Source organism: Cydia fagiglandana, chromosome 1 (assembly GCF_963556715.1).
Source record: "Cydia fagiglandana chromosome 1, ilCydFagi1.1, whole genome shotgun sequence".
Taxonomy (NCBI): Eukaryota; Metazoa; Arthropoda; class Insecta; order Lepidoptera; family Tortricidae; genus Cydia; species Cydia fagiglandana.
This window is the reverse complement of record NC_085932.1, coordinates 4,169,391-4,180,328: the sequence shown is the minus strand read 5'-3', so window position 1 is coordinate 4,180,328 and position 10,938 is coordinate 4,169,391. Positions and strand designations below refer to the sequence as shown.

Here is a 10,938-nt window from a genome sequence, read left to right as displayed (position 1 = left end):
ATAATTTACGAAATGCGCAGTGTTAGTCCTGCTCACGTCTCCTGAATCACCCTGTATAAGTAGCAGCTGCATAAAAGGTCATTGTCAAAAAATATGTCTGCGGTCTACTTGCCGCGACCCATGCAAAATGTATGAAAAGAGCCGATGGCAATGACAATTAGACGCAACCGCAGACATATTCTCAGAGAACAACAACAACAACAAATAGCAGCAGCAAGTTTGTATGCCAGGAGGATTAGGACTCGTTACTGCAGCTAAATTGTGGTGATGATGATGACGTGATATGCCATCTCGACGTAATCGCTGACGGCGACGACGTAAGTAGTTTGTACCCTCCCCCTTATATATATCTAAATAAATAAATATCCCCTTAATAACTACCCCTAATATTTGGCCTCGTAATCGTCTAGCTAACAGTTAGGACCCCTCGAAGTGGACCGCGGAAACCTAGATCCTTTAATGAGTGATGCTAATTTTGGGAGACTGGTTTTAATCGTTATAATGACCTATCTAGATTTTATTGAAAGAATATCTAAAATACTAAAATAATTTATTACGTAACTAAGGAATAATTGTAACCATTTTATTTTATTATAAAATTAGAAAATTCTACCAGTTTTATAGCGTAATGTAAGTGTCATTAATAAAACCAAAACTAAAACGATATTGAAGAATGCCGCATATATGATAAAATATTGATAATTGATAAATTAAATATAAAAAATATTTGTTGATAAAATCCTGCTACGCCTATTAAGCTTTCGGGATAACGTCGGAGCAGCACTCCTGAGTTAAGCTCATTTACACCCTAGCATTTCAAGGTTAATTAATAACTATCATCTTCTAAACGATGTGTGATTAATCACACGTGCTGCTTCCAATCGGCCGATGCAGGTCGGAAAGCTCTTAGTCCGATTACAAAATCAATCGAATCACCTAGCCTACCATTTTAGCCGGAAGGGCTATGACCAACACTTCCGCAACCTAAGCGCACCTAGATGATGATGGAAAGAAGTGTCAAAGTATCCATCAATCATCAAAAGTTAATCTTTTTTACATTCAAAAGCTAAGGATACGAATCCTTTAATAATCCAATTTCCCAGAGCTAAGAGTATAAACAGTAATCTGATTTTTAGGGGTATAAACGAAGTACTAAGTTTATTTGTTAAAATTGAAGCTTATAAGACTAAGAATATCAAGACGAGTAGATATATTTAGCTCGAAATACTCTCTGGATTACTTCTGCCTGCCAGAGGTTCCCTAAAACAAACCATTCTTCGATTTTCTATCTCAGAAAAGTCTGTGTTCCTAAACCCTGCTTGATATTAAAGAATTTGATTTGTAAATACCTTGGAAACCTGATTATGTTACTCAGTACTTCATCTCTACTCCAGACGACCAGAATTTTAATAGATAAAATTAGAATAAGATAGAGAATACCCTTTTACCCAGTTAAATTATAAGTTCATTAGCAGTAACAGTTAACTCCGCATAATGAAGAAACCATATTCGAAAGTTATAAATGGAAAAATATCAGCCGTTTCAATCTTAGACCCTAAATCTCTAAAGAAACCCTAATTCCCTAGTAATAGTGTGCGATTCTACCCTATTAATCCTATCCTCAGTCCCTACTCTAGTATAACCAAAGCACAGTTCGTACTTACCATCGACCCTGGTACTTTGGAATATACGCAAGTGTGTCCCTATTAGATATAAGCTAAGCATTCGGCGAGTGACTCCGAGATTGCAACCTATCAACTCGAGTTATTGCCCCCCTCCATGGCGTTTTGCACAAAGGCAGGGATGCAACATGGATAGGGCAGGTCCCTATTGTGTATATAATTGGTATAAATAAATATATTTAAAATACAAAGCCTTCGAATACTGTAGATTTCAAGCAAGCCCAGGTTACCCCGGATGGCGCGCACGTGACGTCCTTGCTATTTATCTACAGTTGGACATCGAAAAGCTAGGGAGGGAGACGTTTTAAGTCTGCTATGTTGATAAAAAGCAGACCCCAAGACAACCCTCATCTTGGAACAAGAAAAACCTCCTTCCATCCGCTGTTTGTCACCGTTAGGTTAGCAGATGAAAGGCTAGACTAAACTGTATGTCTAGGCACTGATTTGGTTTTGAATCAAATGAAAAAATAAAAATTAGGAGTTTTCAGATTTAGAACAAGTAAACACTTTCCAAACAACTACATTTCTATTGAAAACTATTAGTAAAATGGGCACACTCTAACCAAAGATGCTTAAGTTTCAACAAAACGGAAACATATTTCCGCCATGCCAAAACAAAGACACAATTCCGAGTGCTACTCTATGAGATTTGGGACTTGCGTCTTAATCTCGATAAAGCTAAGCACTTAGAAAAATGGACAGAGCTTCCCCACTCTCACCAATAATCTCCGCGTACTATACAAAAACCAAAGTCAGTTGTCGGTCCGGACGCTAGTGAAAGACTAACTCGCGTCCTTCCCCATCAATCCTTTTATACTTTTACCCATGTCGTCACTGAAGACATCCCATTGTTCTCGGACATTCCATCTGTCGTCAGTGAAGACAAAATTGACCTTGGCGAGCGCAACCCATTGACCTCAGACATTCCATTTGTCGTCAGTGAAGACAAACCATCGTCCCATATTATACCCACTTACTTTACCGAAACATAAGTCTTACATACTTTACTTAAAGCTTATTTTTGGTTGGATAATTTAATAAAGCCGTTTAATGCCGATTCTTGACATGCTTCGCATGTAGTCCCTATGCCTTATACTTTAAGATTTACTCTTGATTAACCATGATGATTTTAATCTGAGACACCTATGAATCTCTTACGTAACTACTTAAACCTTATATCCTACATGTTAAGGTCCATATTCTAATAATAAAATGCTGATGAGGGTAGTTTTAAATTGTATTTACGCACGCGCAAGCACAACGAAAAGTACGTTTGAGTCAACATTTTTCCCTTTATGATTCTAAATATTGCGTTCATACTGAAATATTTCATGTTTACCTTTATAATAATGTTTTTAAACATATACAAGAAATTAATTATTTAATTATTGTAACCTTTTATCTACCTCACGCTTTTGAATTTTACGGTTTAAAACAATACCTAAATGGCTCCTCGCCCATACCTGTCAAAGTCAACGTAAACAACCTTTCTTACTGTCAAATGTTTTCGTAAACAAATCCTTGTCTTTATTTTGTTTTTACTAAGTCAATTAACAATTAATCTAATTGTGGATACATGTGATAAAGATTAGACTATGAAATCAAGTGCTTCGAGTTACCATTTTTAGAAATTTCAATGAAAATCAGGAACGTAAACGCACGACCGGCAAGGAAGCTCCCGGAAGCTTTCCTTCACCGCTAAAATGTAAGTTTTATATTGATAAATGAGAGAGATATTGATGATATTACGTAATAGGCATATGGCCAGTCACATCCGCCCCCAATTTAAGTGTTTTATGAATTACTTCAGGAATTTATAAAAAACTTCAATTTCCCCTAGATAAGTCGGATAATTTCCCTCCCTTTTTAAACGTGTTGTGTGTATTCCAATACTAAATGACTGTTAGCGACTCAGCTCTGAAATCAGGCCATTAGAACTCTGTCAATGAACCATGACCGCTCTTTCCCCAGCCACCTCGCTACACCAAGGATATTAGGTTGTGAATCTAATAAGCTAATAGTTAACTCGTCCTTGCCAGCTTAACCCGGTGCATCGAGTATTACTCTTGTCTCTACTCTTTGCGCCGCACACTTCCGTAGAAGAGCATAAGATGAGGCAGCAAAAACCTCCCAAGCGAAACGAAGAGACCTTTAATTTCTATAAGTACGAAGCTTTCAAGCTCCATTGCCAGAATTCAAACCAAATTTCATTGCCTTATCACCCTCAGCCACGTTTTCTTGGTGCGTGTCTCATACTTGAATAAAATATACCGACCTTTAAGTTTGTTTGGGTGTGTTTTTTTTTTTTTTCATTAAACAAACTTAAAATTGACACTATAAAGTACCTCAATATGGCACACCAAAATTATTTTAACCTAAACCTAAGAAGCATTTGATCAAGAAATAGAAAAATGATAATTACGTATAGTAATGAAAACAAAAAAATATATATTTTTAATTAAATCTTGAGTAGGGCCTCGTCCTTCTAGACGCTCACGGCCCATGATAATATGTCGAATGCCGAATATATCTCATCCAAGACAAGGTGTGTAGAATTCGTAAGGGGTTTATTACCTTGTAGAGTATATAGCCACAAAATAATACCCTGTTGGAACGGGTCTCAATCCAATGGATTTTAACCTACTGATAAAAATTTTCTGGCTATTTGTGTATTCCCCGCCCCCCTTTTGTTTCCCAGCAAAATCCGACAAATCTAGTCTGGATTACCCTTTAGCCTTTGTCTATCTGCATCAATCCAGTTTTCCAAAGCCAGTACATTCGTCCACTAAACATTTTAGCATTCATACATCTCTTGCGTAAAGCCTCATAACTTTAATTTCTTAATGCACACAAACTTTTATTCCTCCTCAACTACGCTATCACACGATTCATACAGACAGCCAATGCTCTGATAGGTAATCCAAATAAAATAAAAATAATTTTAAGTCTACATGTTATTACATTTAAACTAAAAAAAAACAACCCCTATCCCGTTTTGATTCAATATTAACCTTTTAATTTTATCCCTATTATTTATTATCATAAAAAACTATTGGCACTTATCCTGAGCCTACCCTTTAATTATTTTGAGCCTTAAGCGATTAAATCTGTCATTAACTTTAGGAATTGTGTTTGCTATTTATTTTGACCAAGTATCGCCAGAACCGCTCCCGAGATCCCCTTTAACTCAGTCCAACTACCCCCAGCTTGGCGTTGACAGTACCCTGCCACATATGCCCCGACCGACCCCGTCGCCTGATGTAGTATTAGCAAACTACCACAAATGCTGTAAAACATACTCAAATGATGATACTCAAATAACGTCATTAAGCGACCTAAATTGACATGCCATATTATAACATTACTTACCCCAAATAAAAATATCTACAAAATATACAAGAATAATTTCCCTTTACGAAACATTGGGCTTAATTTTATTTGATCTTAACTATGTACCTTATATTAAAATTATTAGAATATAATAAAAACCGTTTTGAAATTGGCATACTCAAAGAGAGGCCTATGCTCCGCAGAAAGCGTCAAAAAAAAAACTGATATGATGATGATTAAGTTTTAAATTTACATAAACTGTGTATTGATCGTTCATAACTTCCTCTTCTTTCTTCTATCCGGAATTTTGTATCTTGAAATTCGTCTTGCGTCTTGAAATTCCTGTCGGTAGTTCTTAAAATGGTTGTAAAAGTTAGCAATGATTGTTGTTACTCGCGAGCTCACTAGCAGCTAAAGACTTTCTCTTCTTATCTTCTACAAATTGGTAGCACAATCGTCTTCTCACGAATATCCGGTTGCCCGCGAGCGATGTGACTATAGTAGCCAATTCTCCCGAAATTTCATTGTACTATGTATTTAAACGCACGTTAACTCACTAATTTGATCATACTTAGCATAAAACCCGAAACATAATAATATTAGACATCTATATTTCTTAGGAACTAAGTAAGTCTTCTTAATCTCTGACCGTAACTCTTTTATTCATAACTCCATCTTCAGTTTCTACTACTAAGCTACATAATATCCAAAACAACTTAGAAAAGATAGTAAAAAAGATAGACCACCAAATAAAAATAATTTAAATAAAATAAAGCCATAAAATGGTCCAAATAAAATTGCAAAAGTGTCTAATTTATTAAAACCAATTCACAAAAAAAATGAAATTTTAAAACGCTTTCATCATGCGGGATTCGAACCCAGGACCTCAAACATTTATATGTCGTACTTTAGCCCACAGTCGAGAACACTAGTCTATCAGAGTGTTAACTGGCTAAACAAATTTAGCAATTACATTTTGAAAATATTTTATTTTATTTTTTAAATGTCTTACAAACATGTTTTTTTTTTTTTATTATAAGATAGAAAGTTAAAACGGTACGCAAATATCTACACATATACATACAACCAAACTTCACGAAATTCTTTGAAGAACGCTATTAATCGAGAATCATGTAAATGGAAAAATCAAAAGAGCATTATATTAAAATTTTGGAACGTTAGAAAAATTATATTTTAATCCTATATACTGTGAACAAGTGATAATATTTCATATACTGAGATAACCTATAAAAATACCAGGTTTGACAAAATTTTCTACTCACATGTTAGATGCACATTCCTTGATAAATAGAACTATTTCCACCCATTTTTACACTTGACAGACTTCACCCACTACACTATTTCACTATTTTAATATAGATTTACTACAGGAAAACACATGATTATCGTTTTGTTTACAAAATGCACTCGTTACTTGCGGCTGCAAAATGCACGTAAAATAACCCAATTTTTACTCGAATACGCGTTCGCACTCATTTATGAACCTTTCCCGGGGTAGAATCTACATTTATTTTCGTCCAAAACACTGTCCATTTCATTTTATCACTGCCTCATACCACAATTTCGTCCAAACAAAGTTATTTGTTTACGATTCCGACATTTATATTTTATTTTAACACGATTTGACTAGAAAACATGGCCCTAACTTGTTGTTGATGCACTTAAACTAAACTTCACAATGATTCTTTTCCGTCTCACATATGGAATTCCATTATTAAAACCAATCTACAGTCTTATTTAACGATTACAAGTACTTAAAAACAAAAACAACTACTCCATGTTCACAAGTTCCGAGAACTTTCAAAAAGTACAAAGACGTATTTTCTTAAACTATACTTGGCAAACCACGATCGTCAGTAGCAAAGGCGGCAAACTCGAAAATGTATGCGTGAAAAACTGCACTTTATTACAAATAACTGAACCCCGCACATTACGATGAATTGTATTCTATTTTATAGATTTTTAGAACTAATCCTTTTATCTATTTCTAATGTCTAATGGTATACGAATAAATTTAACAATAACTCTTCAAAAATTGTTTTTGTGAGTAGCAACACCATTACAATCGTTATCTATTTATTTTCCGATATCTATGATCTTCCGCCATAGATGGTAGTATCCTATAGATGCACTATATGCGTGCGTCAGCGAGGGACAAAACATAAGCAACTGCACAAGAATGTGACAAGGACAAACAATAATAGCGCCTTCGCCGCTACTCCCACTGAAAAATACATAAGACTATCCCGCTCTGTCACCTAGTGACAGTAGCGCCACCATTACGATCGTGTAAGTAAATTCGTTTTCACAAATGGGCCTCCGTGTGCTTACGCAATGCGACGAAATTCAAAAACACGCTCTAATGGCCCCTACAATACTCGAAACAACCTACCCATGTTGGTCGGGTTCATTTGTTTACCTATGAATGAATGAATTTTAGTGAACTCAGCAAGTGTCCAATAATTTATGTGAATAATACAAAATTGAAATGAAAACCCTTATATATTATCATTTAAGTTTTTATTTTTATGAAGAATGATTTGAATGATAAAACGCATTTTTACAATGTGAAAAACTAAATAATCGATCTATTGATTGATCCAAACCATAAGCTATTCTATACTGAATGTTCTACAACTTCTACATTTGGCGATCTGAAATTTTGTCTATGGCAATTTTACCAACTGTCAATCTCCTAAATTCCGTTGTAGGTTGTATTTTTTCCTGCAAAAAAGATGCTTTAACAAATTTCAAGGCAAAAATTATATCACTGAGCTAAATTTAAAGACGGTACGGTAAAAAGAAAGTCTCCGAGAGCGTCCATAATGATTTCCATCTATCAAAGAACCTACAAGATGAAGAAAATGGAATTCAGACCATCACACGAATTTGCTTCTACTTATTTCATAAAACTAAATGGTCAGGAAACCTAGTGTCCGTATTTCTGGTCCAGCGTACTTATTTACTTATTTATTTTACGTGCCTAAGTATCGACAATGCGAGTGTGACAGTGTCAGTGAAATAAATCCAAAGTTGGGAATCGTTTCTACAAACAAGGTAAGATTATGTTCTTGCTTCTTCTTTAGACAAGTTACTGCTATCAAGACCCTGTTAAATACTCTTGAATATCACCAATCAGGAAATAATTGTTCGCAATTTGCCCTTACTATCATTAAATTTGTTTTTCTTACTGACTATATATGGCAATAAAATTTTCTTAACGTAGACGCCTAGTTGTAATTGTATTTGAAATGTAATTGTATTTCCTTATTTTTACCGTCTGTTCAGCAATATAAACGCATTTCTTTTTGAAAAACCAAGGATCAAAGTTAAATTTGTATAAAAAAAATGACGTGTTGATTTTCGTTTTACTCTGACTAACCAACATAATATTAAACTTCCACTACACTATTTGTATTACAATAAGATTTAAAAGCTATATTTGATGTTTCAGTAAGCTGACAACTATATTTAAAAGATTCCCTGTGCCTGATATACACAACTGTTATCGAAGAGAAATAAGTTGAAATTATGGTGTGGGAAACTCCATTTGCTGATTTTGAAGAATGTTTCCTGACCCTAAACAGTAAGTATAACTACCCTGTTATCATATAAATACCCTTAGGCTTGCCCTTACTGTACTTGGAATTTTAAGTGTTGTCGTTCTAAAAGATGGTTTGGCTAAAATTATTTTTCCTGAAATAAAAGTGTTTCGAGCTTGGAAATACAATATATTACAAATATCATAACTATATAATAACGTCAGCTAAAATAAAGCGGTTCCTTTGCATGTTAATGGCAATTGATGCTAAATATGTATTTTTCTCTTGAAAATGACCCCGTAGATGTTGGTAACTTAAACAAAAATATGTGAACATAAATCTGGACCTGCCATAATTATTCCTATTGTTCCAATAAACCTTACTGTTATGTATAAATAATGAGGGCAGCTTTTGACATTTGTGTACAAAGTGTGGTAGCTATGATAAAACAGAACCTGTGAACCCGGACCAGTACTTGTACGACGATCATGTGAGATGTACAATAAAGAGTATTGTATTGTACATGTGTTTGGACCCCTAAACTGTGAGTTACATTACTTACTATGTATGTTCAATTTTTCAGCAAACAAAACCAACTTGATGGCTGTCTGCTACCCGGTGACAAGCTGAGCGGAGCAAATTCCCATTGTTGCCCACAAAGGCCCCTCCGAGTGCTTCGACACTACCCTAGTAAGTATAAAAGCAATTTCTAGACTTAATCCTACTTAGAAACTAAATAAGTTGAAATTTTTCCATTTGTTCTACAAAAAAAAACTTAAAATTTTTATTTTTTCTGTTTTCTTAACTGTGAAGACCCTACCTGTAGTAAATAATAAACACTGTTAATGAGACTTATAAGTAGATTTCCTTAAATATACCCTACATTAGCTAACTTTTCTATAATTCCTGTTTCAGTGTTTCCCGGAGGCTGACTTTGTCCCGGAGTGTCAAGGTGCCTTCACTGTACATCTACTGACTGCTTCCATTTATGACAGGTATCTTATTATATAAATACATAACTCATTATAAACTAACCAACTCATGATTTATGTTGGACACTATTATTTCAAATGCTTGAGTGGAGAATTCTTGATAAAAGAGCGGTGAGTTGAAAATTGTGATGAGCCTACATACCCTATTCTAATTCTATTGACTAAGCAAACTTAATCTAGCTTATTTGTGACCTAACTGTATGGAAATATGTCCATCAAGACAAAGATTCTTAAACTTTTTTGGAACTTGAAAAAATATGAAATACTGTCTACTTTTGCTTTTTTAAATCCTCCTTCCATGGATGTATTTATACCTATTTTTACTATGTTATGATATTGGCGATAATTTTGTTGAAATTCTGGAGAACACATGTAATGCTGTACTTATTTAAACTTAAAGCACCTGTAATAATACTATAGATTGCGACGAATAGATGATTATGATTATGTACCTGACAACCGCAGACTGGTTTTGTTGAAGTACTCACATATTTCAATACACTACACATGCACTAAAAATAATATCGCGCCCCCGCGAATGGATGTCTTAAGAAAAATGTTGACGTATTGCCCAGCTAAAACTGACTCTAAAGAGAACAAAATCTAAAGCTACTTATGCTACTTTGTTTTACCTGAATTTTCTAATGTATTTGTCTAACTTATTTCAGCCTACCAAGACACTGCTGATACATGAAGACTCCTGTTTGCTGGCTTCATCTCAAGAATTTTGCTGCAAAAATGGCTGCTGTCTCTACATGCAGAGCTACAAAAAAAATTGAACCCCCCGTTTTTCTTCACGTTAGGTAGTTTAACCAACTGTATACTATTATTTGACCACAATCAGAACACGATTTAGAAGTAACGTTAGTAGAACAGTACTGTAATCCTAGGCAAACTTATGATGATATACCTTTGTTTAGTACAAATATGCTTATGTATGCACACTGCTAACCCAGGTGCTTAGCGCACAACCTATCCTTATCAATTTTAATGAAATTTATTGTGTAGCTTCAAAAATGAGTGAGGAGGCCACACAAAGTAGCTCGCTGAGGCTTTAAACTATAATGATAAAACAATAAATAGTCATTACACATACTTTAGCTCTTATCTAGGTAAATATTGTGACGTTTAGGGTTCCGTATCGAAGAGTATGTAGATACATTTTCTAACATGTGTATGTTCCACTAAATTTCTACTAGTTTGCAAAACTTTGCCGACTTTTAAAGTGGGAAATAAGAAAGTCGCAGAATAACTACGCCCCCTGTACCTTGGTATTCTCCCGTGTAAATGAACTGTTACACGCCCCCATAACTTTCGACTAAAGCATGACTTCTTACACAACTAGATACTTATTTTAGATAATATTATCTT

General features: G+C 34.7%; 1 long non-coding RNA gene across 1 annotated transcript; it reads left to right on the top strand.

The window, feature by feature from the left end:
* The first annotated feature begins 7,519 nt into the window (after positions 1-7,519).
* Positions 7,520-10,348, top strand: LOC134670318 (uncharacterized). The gene is made up of 5 exons (XR_010099044.1): positions 7,520-8,090; positions 8,488-8,619; positions 9,159-9,265; positions 9,491-9,570; positions 10,236-10,348. It is a non-coding gene; the product is annotated as an uncharacterized LOC134670318 (long non-coding RNA).
* The last annotated feature ends 590 nt before the right edge of the window (positions 10,349-10,938 follow it).